This window comes from Streptopelia decaocto, assembly GCF_964273445.1.
Source record: "Streptopelia decaocto genome assembly, chromosome: 12".
In the NCBI taxonomy this organism is placed as follows: Eukaryota; Metazoa; Chordata; class Aves; order Columbiformes; family Columbidae; genus Streptopelia; species Streptopelia decaocto.
In genome coordinates, this window is record NC_138667.1 from 10,431,643 (window position 1) to 10,445,596 (window position 13,954).

At 46.3% G+C, this 13,954-nt stretch overlaps 1 long non-coding RNA gene across 1 annotated transcript; it reads left to right on the forward strand.

The window, feature by feature from the left end:
• Positions 1-3,479: 3,479 nt before the first annotated feature.
• On the forward strand, positions 3,480-5,032 carry LOC309445160. Its single transcript, XR_014185244.1, has 3 exons — positions 3,480-3,657; positions 4,128-4,223; positions 4,656-5,032. It is a non-coding gene; the product is annotated as an uncharacterized lncRNA (long non-coding RNA).
• The last annotated feature ends 8,922 nt before the right edge of the window (positions 5,033-13,954 follow it).

The following is a 13,954-nucleotide window of genomic DNA, read 5'->3' on the forward strand; positions in this document are numbered from 1 at the left end:
TTTAAACATCAAAATAAAATGACCCTTTACATTTTTTCTTTAGGAAATAGTGGATAGCTTTTGCTCTCCTCTCCAAGATCCTGAATACCAAGTAGCCTGGGAAGGAGATCATCACCATGCCAGCATAACACATCCCCTGCACTGTACTCTGAGTTTAAACTAACATGACCCACCATGAGAATGCTCCTGGAGCAGCAAAGTGCTTGCTTGGCTAAATCCAGCCTCCTACTTCCGTCAGCAAAACCAGAACTGCACAAATTCTCCTCTGCCACTTCTGTGTAGGGGAGTCAGGTCCAAACGTGTCACTCTGTACTACTGGTAAAGCTTTAACTTTTCTTCATAGGTGGTCAGTTGATGGGATGGGCAGAATTGCCGTATACACAGCTAAAGGCTGCTGTGACTACAGGATGCGTTTACTGGTCAGGGAACGACACCCACTGCTTGACCTAGAAGACATGCCTGGGCTGAGCAATGCGCACGCCTACGGTCTTCTCATGGGAATAGTTCTTCCATTGTACATCAGGGCACTTCATGGCTTTTGTGGTATCGTGTGTTTCCATCTTGTTGAACCATCTCAGTAGAAACACCTAAAAAGTTCATACCCTTTCTGTTCCAGATACCCTCCTCTGGCCCTGGCTAAGCTTGGAGTCAGTGGGTTCCAGTAGCGGGTTGCACTTCTCAGGTGTATTCAGAAGATCAAATTGATTTTCTTAGGCTCTGTGACTTTGTTCTGTTCCCTGCTAAGGTTACTTCTCTGTACATCAGCAAACTGGGCTGCTACCAAAGACATAGGATGTTTGTGTCTGTAAGAACAAAACCAGTATTTACAACAGATCTTTTCCTGAGAGGATCCTGGCTCTAACAAGGGCACTGCTCCGGGCCAGACTGCCAAGGTATTTAAGTGTTGGTCACCTTTGAAAGGCTGGTCTTTAACCTCTTGATCTTGTATTCATAATGAAATGGGAGGGGTAACAGAAACGTGCAATTTCTGATGTGGATTTTGCTAATTAGTCTAAATGTTTCTACAACATGCGATATTTAAGGCCATGCACACCATTAATGCAAACTGCTTACTTGTAACGGAGTAAACAGCATTGGACAGACCACAGTGCCAACACCAGCAGACTCCTGACTCGGGAGACTGTAAAAACTGTTTGCTGTGCCCAGTGCATGTGGGAAGTCAGTTTTGCAAAGGTGCAACTGCGTATTTTACTGATGACAAAAGCAGCAGTGGTGGGTGGTCACAACAGGCAGCATCCCAGGCTGCTGCTGCTCGGAAGGGTGTCAGGTACCCCCATCTGTTACTGGGAGCTGCAGAGCCCTGTTCTTCCCCACTGTTGTGTACATGTCTGGGACCACGGGGCGAAGAGGCAGCCCAGGAGGTGGTGGTGGCGCTGGCACTTTGTGCCATCCTTGGGCACGAACCGTGGAGCTCCAGCTTCATCCAGGGCAGAGATCTGATGAAATGGGGTTCTTCTCCCATTGATGAATGCTGCAAAGATCAAAACTAAGTCCTTTCGTAGTGGTAGCTGGTCTTTCGCTTAGCATCTCTTCCCACCTGAGTCGGTCACACACATTGAGAAATTCACCTACTTGGCCGTTGTAAGTTTTGGCTGGTGGGTGCTGCCTGTAGAAATAAGGTAAATGGCTTACCAGAAGTCACTCTATGAGCTGGTAGCTCTTGACATTTATTATGAAGCACATGACACATCAGAAAAGGGTGACGGGACATACATCTTGTTGATGCAGAAAGCAGATGATACAGTGACTGGATGCTGGCTGGGGAACGCGTGCTCAGTACCACAAACAGACCCATCAGTGCCGGCCTCAGCATGAAACTGGTGGAAGCTTTTCTTATAACAGCTATTATCTGCAGTGGATTTGGCAGCTCTCGGTTCAAGCCCACATACCTTCAGCCATGAGTAGTCTGACACAAGATATAGACGCAGGGCGGCAAGAGATGGGGGAATGAAAGGAGTTCTTGTCATCTTCCTGTTAGACACGTGTTTTTGAGTTAGCTGGAGCAGCTGTAGCCTGATACACAGCCACACTTCTGCAAAGACTGAGGTCGTGTCCAGCTCTGCTTAAACATTCTTGATCAAATCATATAGAAACTGCTCATTAGGTCCTACAGCCTGCAAAGACCATATATTTAAGTTTCAGTTAAAATCTTCAGTCTGACTAAGGTAGTATAAAAGGGCCTCATCAATTCATGAGGTAGTTTAAAGGGAGAATTTTCTGTATAAATAAGGTATATGGTAGATGTCACAGACTGAAAACATGATTGATCTGTAAGGATCTTCCCCATATCATTAGAGACCGTATTACTCTTAAGCACAGAAAAACAGATAACTCCTTTAAGTAGTTAATTTGAATATACAGAAGCAAAAGGAAGAGTAGGAGGAAGATGTAGGTCAAGTGCTTCAGGAAGATGCCAGGCAAACATTCAAAGAACTGCAAGATTGTTTTTTACCAGTGTCAGAAGTAGCTGTGTGCACTTCAGCTGGTAGTACAGACTCATTTTGCTCCTATTAGAGGAAAAATTAAAAAAAAAAAAAGAGGCAAATAAGTAACACTCGATAGCGGTGCTGCTGCTGTGCAATATGGAGGCACCTTGGTGCAGCTTCTTGGTGTCCCTGTTTGGGACCCCTGTCTGGAAGGTGTCACAGTTGTCACCTGCTGCCACCAGCCCCGTCCCCAGGAGCCGCCTCTGTCACAGCCCGGCTTGGCCAGTCGTCATTCCTGCTCATAACAGCATGAACAGCTGAGGCCAGCAAAGGGCTGGAAGGAGAAATTGCTTTTGCTTCCTTTATAGTGTAGTGAAGGAGTGGGATTTTCTGATAGATTTCTCTGTTTTCAGAAGTGTTAAAGGATGTTTGAGTTTGTATGAGACTGGGGAAATTTGAGCTCTGACCCCCGTGCTCTGATCTGCTGGTTTAGGTCAAAAACCAGCACCACAATGCTCGGCTGAGGTGGAAAACTGAATTATGAAGCAAAGCAGTAAGTTGCACGGAATGTGAGCGGTTCAGGGCCAAACCTGCCCCGTCCGGCTGCAGTCAGGGGGTCCTGGGGTGCCCGGGGTGCTTGGGCAGAGGGGACTCTGAAATAATTGTGCAGGAAAATTGAATTACTGAATTCTGCATCTGCACGTCTGAGGCTGCCCGTGCCGGGAATGACTTGTAGGTAATTATCTGTGATGGGTTTGTGTCCAGCCTGAGCTTAATTCCACTTGAAGTTATCAAATAATCCCTCAGCATGCAGCAGAAATGGCGATTGACACCCTAGGGTGGGTGGTTCCTCTGCAGCGCGATAGTGAAATTTAGATATTTAATCGCTTGCGAAGGAGACGCGTTTTAAGGGACTTCAGCGTTTTTGAGCAGCCCGGGAGTGCCGCCCGTCGCCGCGCCGCCGCCGCTAGGGGGCGCAGAGCGGGGGAGCGCTCCCCGCGCCACCCCACGTGACGGGCCGCCGTCGCCTCCTCCCGTGAGCCGTTGCCGCTGCTCGGTCCTTGTCCCCACCGGGGCCGAGCCCGCCCCTGCGCCGCCTGGGTCGGTGGGGACTCGGCCATGGCGCCCCCGCTCCCTCGGGGTCTTCGTCCCCCTCACCCCGCCCGGCGGGCCCGTGGCGGCACCAGGAAACGCTCCGGGCCTAGGGGAGGTGAGACGGGGCCGGGGTGCCCCTCCGTCCCGGCAGCCCCGCTGCGGGGGCCGGGCAGGATCCGGTAGCGGCAGCCCGCGCTGCGCCCCCTTCCCCGGCTCATTTCCCGGGGAGTTCTCCCGTCCCCCGCCCCGCCGGGCTGCGGTTCCTGGTGGTTGCGATCGCTTGTTCCATGGCCCATCTCTCCCGCCTCAGCCCGCCGTGTTTCCCGCAGGCGGCCCGGCACCGAGAGCGCCTACACACCCGGCAGGACCGGGTGTCGGTGCCGGCACCGCTCCCTCACCGGCCTGCCCCGCCGTGCCCTTTCCCGAGAGAGCAAAACTGGGTGGCCCCCGTTAAAACCGACATTTGGGATGGGTCCTGGTGCTAACGGGGCCGATGCGTTCCCCTCTCCTAGCTGTTGGGTGTAGTCTTTTCCCAGCAATTGATGTCAGGGCTTTGTTCCTTCCCCTTTGCTCTCTGTGTTTCAGGCCCTGGGCCGCACTGCGGGTGGAGCTGGGAGCCACTGGGAGCTACTGGGAGCCACTGGAGTTGTGGTGGTCGGTGCTCGTAGGAAACGCCTTCAGGTAGGTGCTGTTGAAGGTCAGGAGAGGGAGACTCTGGGGGTTATTGACCCCCAATCGCATCATCCGTGTGAGCGACCAGATAGTTCTTATGTAAAACATCATCCCTCGTGAGGTTTGTGTTACACTTCGTAATCAAAATAAGCATGACTGTATGGCGATGGTTTTTACCACTCAGGGATCAGTGGATGAGCGCAGTTTAAGTTTCGTATCAATTGTTTAGCTTAAGCAAATGCATACTAAACAGAATAAATCACCTAGAATTATAAGGTTGTGTGATTTATTTTTTTTTTTTTAATACACTCTCTGCTTCATGTTACTTAGTAAGTTGAATTTGCCGAAATCTTGAACTATAAAGTTCTACTCATATTTACCAAAACTGCTACAGAATACACTGAATATTTGTAAGATAAGATCTAATTTGTACTTTCTTAGGAAGAACAGAATTGACTGGCAAGAAAACAATGATTTCAAGGCTAATGTGGAGACATGAGAGACATCTGCAAAATGGGGCCTGTTTTGCACTTTGCTGGGAAGAAAAGGATTCGTTCAGACTAAACAGACCCAGCAAGGCTATGGACCATAAACAATGTCTACAAGTAAACAAAACCAAGGCCCATCTGAGACTAGTGGAAAAGATCCAGTGAGAAGCAGGAAGACCCCAGACTCAAGTATTGCTATTGGACTCAATCATGGTCTGTAAAGATATAAAAATCAGTGGTTTCCTGTGCTTGGCGGGACCTCTGTGTAGGTACCAACCTCGAGCCAGCTCTTATGCTATTCTACTCCATTAAATTATTTATTTCTATCAATTCTGTTGCCTGAAATTTTGGTTCTTGAACAGATATCACGCCCCTGGAGAGAAGGTAAGCAACATTCAGCTTTGCACATTTCCTTCATGCAGTAAGGATGCCACAGAACTCTCTGAAGTCACACTTTTCTTTGAGTGATCTAAACATTGTTCTGTGGTAAGTAGAACCCTGGATCACTTCTCCGTGACAAATTGTCGTCAGAAGTGGGATGGCAGGTGGTATCACTAATTTACGGAGATGTGGGGTGATTCCAAGTCCTAAATTCTAAGAGGAATAGGCTTGTGTTAATTGGCACGATTGGAAAGCTGTGGAAGAACAGTTAACGGTGGCCAAGGGCTGTACAAACGATGGAAAGGGAATTATTTAATTATCTGAAAAATGTTAAGTACTTGCCTGGAAGCTGCCTGTCAGGAGAGGAAAAGCTTGAATAGACAAAAACAAGATCTGAGGAAATAGAATGTAGGAAAGCTGCTGAACTGTTACTGACCTTGAAAACTGAGCAGCTGGAAAAGCAGTTACATGAAGAAACAGAAGTTAGAGGAAAAAATTGAAATTATATTTCTGCGGGATTCTCATCCACCTGATATTCTATAGATTAGAAAACTATTTTGTGTCTCCTGAAGAATGGGATGGAAATATTTGGAGGGAATCCTCAGACTCTGATACTGAGTTTAAAATGGACCCTGCCTTAAAAGGCAGGGAGGTGATGAGAGCACAACCCCCTGCACAAATAATGTGGCAGCGGGAACAAGCAGGTGTGGGGGAGCAGATCGGATGTCCTTGTGCTCTGGAAGAGTTAAAGGAATTTTTAGAGATGTCTCAGCAGAAGAGTGGGAAAGGAATACCAGCATGGATTTTGCTAACTCGGCATAGTGCGGCTGCATCTTTTGTGTTTTTTAACAGATGTAAAAGATTTATTAAGCCCTATAACCAATGCTAATCAGATACAATGAGGATATGCTCAGCTGCAAAATGTCAGAGGTCCTGACAGGCGATATTGCATCTACGTTATATTGGTGGTTGTATGCAGCACTTTTAACAGCATATGCTGAACCTGTTGAATTGGTGATGTCCCTTGGAAATTGGTGTACAGTGAAGGAGGGTGTTAATTTAGCGCAGCATACGGAGATGGCTTATGTGTTGATTACGGAGTACGATCCAGGCAGGGTAGCAGTCAAGAGAAGTATTGAAATACGGCTTTTGAGAGGAGCGCCTGCCTCACTAAAACATGTGTTTATCCCAGTAGCAACAAACGCTACAGATGATGTAGGTGCTTTGGCAAATACCCTGAGGGAAACTGATGATCTATTGATTATGACAGTTTCATAACAAGAAACTGAAGCAGCTGCCAAACTTCTGAAAGTGCGTTTACAGGACCAAGGCTGGGCAATTAATCTGACTGAAGCATGGGGTCCTAATGCCACTGTGCTGTGTTTAGGAATAATTTGGCATGGACAGCTTCGAGAAATATCAGCCAAGGTACAGCAAACAGTCCAGCAGTTTTCTGTACCAGCTGCAGGAAAATGATTACATGCCTTTGGGGGATTTTTAGGGCATTCGAGAGCTGTTATCCCTACGTCTTCTGTGGAGGAGGCTTTGCCTGGTGAAGGGTTAATACAAGAGCACAATGAAGTTGATTAACTGGAGTCACAAAACAACAGTGAAGTAGATAATAAATACGACCTGTTCCGAACTGCATGCTTAAGTTCCAACTCTGCATGTAGCTTGTGAACATGGATCGGTTTATATCAGATTATATGGGCCCCTGGCGGCATCTGGGGGGTGGCAATATGTATGCACTGCTGTGGATACAGTGTCAGAACTAAGTACAGGGGAAATGGCATTATTTGCACCAATGTATTTGTTTTTCTCGACCCTCAAACTTGACAAAATAACTCGTAGTTCTTGGCGTATATGCTTTCTTCAGAGGTGATAAAAAAGCTTTCGGAATGCTACTCCTTTCAGCTGGACTCCATGAATGCAGAAATCCATATCCACTGGTTGCAGATTGTAGTCTGAAATGGCTGTTTTCCAGGCCTTTACAAAGTCTGTCCCTTCTTGGAAAACCGGGTACTAACTGCTGGCTTAAAATCACTGCACCTCCCTGTGCACGAGATGTGTGTGAGATGTGCGACCTGAAAGACCTTGGAGCTTCTGCTTCCTGGCCAAGTGTAGAGCGGGTGTGTTGTGAAGGGGCTGATCGTGGCTCACCTGCCCGCAGTGGGGAGGGACAAGCAGATGTCCTTTGAAATGCTTGCTGAGAATCTCTGCTTTTCTAGTCAGACTCAATACCCTTGTCCCAGCTCTGCCCAGTGCATTTTTTTGTGCCGCTTTGTAGCAGACCTGGCTTTTCCAGACCAGAAATTTTCACACAACTGAATCCTGTGGTGGTTTGAATATTTACACTTCAAGCAAGGCTGGGGCTCATCAAATTCCTTTCAGTAGTTTTCATTGTGCAGGAGCAAATGGTTAATGCGTGTGTTCACCGTGGCCTCTTCTTGGCCTTTTAAAAAGAGTTATTTGTGGAAATAACTCAGTCTTAGAGAGCAAATGCTTTTTAATTATATCATTCATAAAAATCTTTGTGTTAAACATTTTTAGAACAGACTCATCTGTCTTTTGAAGAAATGTGTTTGTCTGCAGTCAGGAGACAAGTCATTCAGGGCTGTTGGAGAGTGGGGGACCTGCTGCTCGCCTCATTGATTTTTAAGAAGCTCTTGAGGAAGCGCCACTTTGCCAACACTTAGAGTGAGTGCCAGGGCTCTCCATCCCTCACCGCACAAAACAGCCTTGAGCCCATCAGCACAGGAGAGGCTGTTGGCTCCGCGGTGTCTCGCTGTCCATCTCCTCTCCAGCCTGACGGGAAACTACAACTTGTTCCACATCCGAGTGACAAATGCAGCAGTAAGTGTATTGGCACAAGATATTTTCATTTTTTTCTTTAATGGTTATTCCCACATCCTCCTTCAGTCTGTGCCCTTCGAACCCACTTCCAGTAATTAAAATGGTAATCCCAGTGTCTGCTCTTTGGCTGCCTTGTTACTTTGCTCTTATAAATCCTGTGTAACCCCAAGGCTTTGATCTGCATGCATGCTCTTCCCTTGGATAATGGTCCCAGAACATCTTTGATTAACATATTTATTTTTTTTTTAATCTTGAGTTTTCTTCAGATTTGAGCAAGCCTTCCATTTATTCAGTTTCTAGTTTTGCCAGGTGTATTTTATGTGCATGTAAGAGTGTAAGGGTTTGAACACAAGCCTTATAACTATGTTTGGAAAATTCAGGTGTGTGCTTGCTTTGTTTGAATTTTTATTTTTGTTTTGTGCCGGGGCACCCAAACAGGCTGATTGTGCCTGGGAAGCACCGTGTGCACCTGCGCAGCCTCGCCGGTGGCTGTCCTTGTGGCCGTCCTCGTGGCTTCAGGCCCTTAAACCTGCCAGAGTATTTTTGCTCCTGCTCAGAAAACTCCTGATGTATGAAATACCAGCATCACTAGATGGCACATGTGAGCTGTTCTTGTCTGACGAGCTGAGCACAAGGCAGGCAGTGAGGTTTCCTATTTCAATATTATTTTTTTTATAGTTCTGCGGGTGCTTCTGACAGCAGGGTACATACAACAGGTCCAAACCCACACTATAGCCCCATTAAAAACCATCGTGCTATCCAGTGTGGATCTGCCACCTCTGTTCCTGCACTTTCCATCCCAGGGATGGACCAGGATAGACCTGTTACTTTGTCAACCTTTGCCAGCACAAAATATAAGCCCAAGAAATACCATATAATAAATAAAACAAATGCTTTATCTTTATAAAGATTGTCTTTTAGCGTATTTTATGAATTCTGGCTTTGTATAAATAACTACCTGCAAAAATATTGGCAATCGAAGTCAAAAAATGCAGAGTAAGGGTGGTCTAACGGTCAGTGCTGGCAGGGGACAGGGTGGTGGCTGTCCCACCGCTGGCCCTTTCCATGGGACTTCTCCCCCGTGCCACCACAGGGGTGACAGGCATCAAAGTGATGGCCTGAAGTGGCTGAAACCAAGTGTCCAATGTGCTCCTGAACTGCCCCTGGGCTAGTCTTAACATCTGCTGTTTAATGGGACCTTTGTCACGTTCACTATGAGGAATTATTCTGTTTATTAGGTGCCTTGTTCACAGCTTGGTGTGCCAAGTGTTGAACTCGTGGAGGAATTTCCTTCGCTAAAGCTTTCAATCAAAGTTTAACACCAAAGATCAAAAGAGGCTTTTGGACAGACAGAAGTGAAACACTTTGATCCAAAGAGAGTAGAAATTGACAGCACTAATTGTAATCAGTGAAAGAGAGGCCGATGTGTATGTGCATATGTGTGCAGTCAGTGTTTATTGTAAAATTTTGCCTTGCTCTTTCATAATTGAACTGAATTTCCATGCTGTGACTGATATTTCTCAGAGCTGAAATAAAATTGCCTTTTCCTTCTCTAAGGTGGAGCAGATTAAAGAGCAGAATTTCTTCCAAAAGGGGAAACCCACATTCTTCCAGGATGCTCTGCAAGCTGCTATTCCTGTCCTGCTCGCTGGACTTAATCCAGGCTGGATGCAGAAAACAAATCTTTGCCGAGCTCTCAAGGCCAGCATCCCCCAGAGCCAGGCTGCTCCCAGCCTCGGCAGAAGTGCCAGACGTCAGATAATGCTTTGGCTTGTGCTTGGGAAATGATTTCTGCTCCATACCCCGCTGGGATCCATGGAAAGGCTGCCCCGAGCTCAGCTTAGTGCAGTGAAACATCTGAACTATTTTCTCACTTGTGTTTGAGCAAGCAGGTGGATGTTTTGCTCTGATCTTCCCTCCAACATGGAAGGGAATCCCTCCTCACCTCATCCACATGGACTTAATTTGCAAAATCTTTTGCACCATAATTTTGCAGCATTTTCACCCTGCACCTGCCTTTATTTTTATAAATGTAAATCCAGAAGTTTTAGGGATTCTTGGCTGGAGTCACTCATTGATCCTCCCCATATGGCTCAGTGGGGTGACCCCAAGGTGACCAGCAATGTTAATCCTCAGCCGTAGACCATATTTCTTTAGGAGAAAATATTTTTTTTTCAGGTGTTTCTATAAGTACAAAGCGGGCTGCAAAGGAGAGCTCCTGGCCAGCGCTTTGCCCGACATCCTTGGCTGGGAACTGTGAATTACAATGACCCTGAAGAGCCCTTTTGTGCGAAGGCTGGAGCAGATGTGAGGACACACTCTCAGCAACGTGGCACAGCCTGCTCCTCCGGCAGCGGCATCTGTGTCCTCTGAGGAATCCCCCTTTGCAGCTGAGACATCTTTCATCTTCCAAAAAAAAACCCCAAACAAAACAAACCTCTTTCCCAGAGCAGCCCCCTGGCTTCCATTGCAAACAGCAATTTGTCTCATGCTAACGCAGTCCTCCCCTCCCTGCAATGGATGGAATTACGAGTGCACTTGATACCCGGCTTTAATCTGGTGCCAGAGCTTGCTCAAAGGGCTGTGAAAGGTCTTTCCTCTTGCAGGCTCCTGACCATGTAATCCTTCCTCTGGAGTTTCTGGTATTACATCCCTACTATTCTTGCCAGTCAGTTGTTGGGCAGTCCTAATGTTTTGAGTTTTTTGAAGAGGAAAACCCATGTGTTGTGGCATTGAAATGAGAGCTCTGGCTAATCCTGTATAACGCCAAGGATCCTGTATAACGCCAACGTCTAAACCCACAGTGAGGTGGGAAGGACCCAGTGGCCGCCCCTGATCCTCTCTGTGGATACTTTGCTCCCCTGCAGTCCCATGTGGGAAGGAAACTAAAAAATGCTGGTCTCTGGCATGGCCTCTTTTTCCCTGACCCAGAGATGATCCCTTTCTGTCATTGAAAGAAGCAGCTTAAATGGAAAAGCTGTATATAAGATAATATATACCCTTCTGTATAGGTGTATCTGTCTTCCTTAGGACAACCAATAATTTAACAAACGCTATTTATTGCAATAAATAGGAAAAATTATTCTACTGACCTAGTCCAGTGGCAGTTTCCACCATCTGCTCAGTGGTAATCACAGTTGCATCCACCCAGCAACAACAGAAACCATTTGTCACAATGCTTGGAGATAGAGAAGCTCTCGTTTATATAATCAGTTTTATCTGAAGGAATTTAAAAATCTGTATTCTAAACCTGTGTGTCCTGTTTTCTTGGGTACTGAAGATACAGCTGCATTTAAGACTGGGGATGCACACACATAGCCCAGCCACATTTAGAGTTGTTCTCATGCATTTGGTTTAACTGCACGGAATAAACACTGCAGCTGGTGAACAGATGTTCATAGTGGTTTTGGTTTATTTTTTTTTAAGCAGTCTTACATTTTGTCAGTATTTTCAGGATTATTCAGTCAGGCAGCCACAACATGACTTGGTTAAATAAACAGTTAAGGAATGCTGAACCACTCGCCTTTTCTCTTTTTTTTTGGCACATATTAATCCAATGTGAACAAAAAAACAAGCATCCTTTTAGCTTCAGCAGTTCTTGTTTGCCAAGGTGAATTTTCCTTGAACATTTTACATGGCTGTGAAACCTCCTGCTGTGCCGATGGCTGCAGTCAGCCCTGAGCCCTGGCAGCTTCTTCCTTCCCCGAACCTCTTGTCCATCCCTGCAGCTGCCTGGAAAAGGCGCTGAGGATGACCCACGATGGCACTTTTGATATCTGGCTCATCCCTTGCATGAGGGCTGGTTCCTCTTGAACTGTTTGTCAGTGGATATTGATATCCATCAGTATTGGATATCTTCATTTTCTGACCACGTTCTTGCCTGGCACAGAAGTGTCAGCTGCGCTCGGTGGCCAGAAATCTCTCTCACCCAAAGGCCAGTTTCTGCCATCCCCACCGTGTCTACTTGATGTGATGAAGAGGGTTCTTACAGTTCTATTCAGCAGAGGCTGGTCCTGAACAAATGAAAGAAGTTATACACTATTGCTAACAATCATGTTTGCAGCTCTGTAAGCACCGTGTGAAAGACTTATCTGCCAAATTACTACCAATGCTTCCTGAATTTAAATAGCCTACAAACAATGTTTTGCTTGGTGTGTATTTATCACCTATTTATCTTACATACCATCTCTTCACTGCTTCTATAATGTTGCTTTCAAGACAAGATAATCATGTATATTTAGAAAATACTGTGACTAGCACAAACTTTGGCGTTGATTTTCCCTTTTCCTGAGAAGGCTGCTGCTTCCTTCGGCATCTGTAGAAAAAAAAAGTATGCTAGGAAGGCAGGACTTTGGCTTTTATTCTCCAAAGCTCTCTTTGATACCTGCAGTCACAGCTGTTTGCAGCGGTGCCATGCTTGATGCCTCTGTGTCACTCACCGCTTCCTCATGCTTACTGACATTGTCCACGCTCCGTCCTCAAAGAGACAACTACTCCAGACAGCCTCGCCCAACATATTAAACTTCCAACTCTCCCCAAACAATTTGAGTTATAAAAGCCACAACATCTGTTTTGCTGAACCCAAGGCTGAGGGTGCATATAAGGTCTTTTCCAACCAAAACAATTCTGTGATTCTGTGTTACCTTCCCCTCTCCTCTGCCCAGGGAGCTGCTTGTTTGGCTTTGCAGTGTGAAGATGAGGTTCCTGAGACCACAGGAGTTTGTGCTCCTGCGAACAGCTCTGTTTGAAGCAGATCACCGGTCCAGGACAGGCGCGAGATATAGTGTTGAAACCTTTGCAACTTTTGTTCAGAGCAAAAAGGGAAAACATACAGCAATGGAGAGGCTCTTGGCTTTGATCGTTGCTGGTTAAGGGAAATAAAAACACAACCCAAAGGGAGTGAGCAAGGAGTGTAATAACGTCAGGTCGATCTCTGTTATTTCTCCGAGATCAAAAGGAGCTGGGGGAGTTTAGCTTTTGTTACATTCCCCTTTTGTTTTCTGCTTTTTGGCTTTCTTCCTTAAGAATCAATATGGCTCTCTCTGGGCTTGTAACACCCCCGCGCCCCCCATCCCTGCCAACCCCAAGCTCACGGCAGATGGTGTTGGACAGCGCTGGGGTAGCCCACAGGTCAGGGATGCCTATCTCTGCTCAGCCTCCTGGCTGCACTTCAGTAGAAATGCTAAAAAAACCTCTTTCTTCTGTGCTTTGAACTGGGGTTTCTCCTCTTGGTGAAGCTCACCTTGCCATGTTGGTGAAGGCAGCCTGTTCCAATGACTGGCAACCCTTGCCAGAAAGAAATATTTCCCAATATCCAATCTAAGCCTCCCCTGGAGCAACTTGAGGCCATTTCCTCTCATCTTGTTACTTGAGAGAAGAGACCAACACCTCCTCACTACAACCTCCTTTCAGGCAGTTGTAGAGAGTGAGAAGTTCTCCCTTCAGCCTCCTTTTCTACAAGCTAAATAGCCCCAGTTCCCTCCTATGCTTGTTTTTAGAGATCAGGAGTAATTCATTTACACTGGTCGAGGTAGAAATTATGATGATGTACAAATGCCCCATGGGGCACTGGAGCTGTGCAAGTATCCCTGATGCAGCGCTTGCTGCAGTGGAAACAAGGTGTGCTCTGCTTTGGGCCAGCAGGCAGGAGGGGCTTGCTCGGAGCAGCAAAACCTCGTTAGAGTTTGTAAGTGTAAGAGGCATGAAGATGTGTTTACATAGTGTGATACCAAACAGTGAGGCATCCTTGCTTATTTTATCATTCCATCAGCGTGTTCTTGGCTGATTATGAATGAATTCCTTGCAAGTTAACAAGATGAAAACATTTTTGTTATTGAAGAGGGACAATTCAAACTCTACCGAACAAATACATCCTGAATCTATAGCTAATGAGTTCTTCAGCTGTTCACATATGTTGTGTGTTATGAATGATGCTGCAGTTGAAGTAGACCTAGCTGTTCATGTAAAATGCACCAGCTGCAAATGAGCACCAGGGTGATTTTATTTCTCACAGTTTCA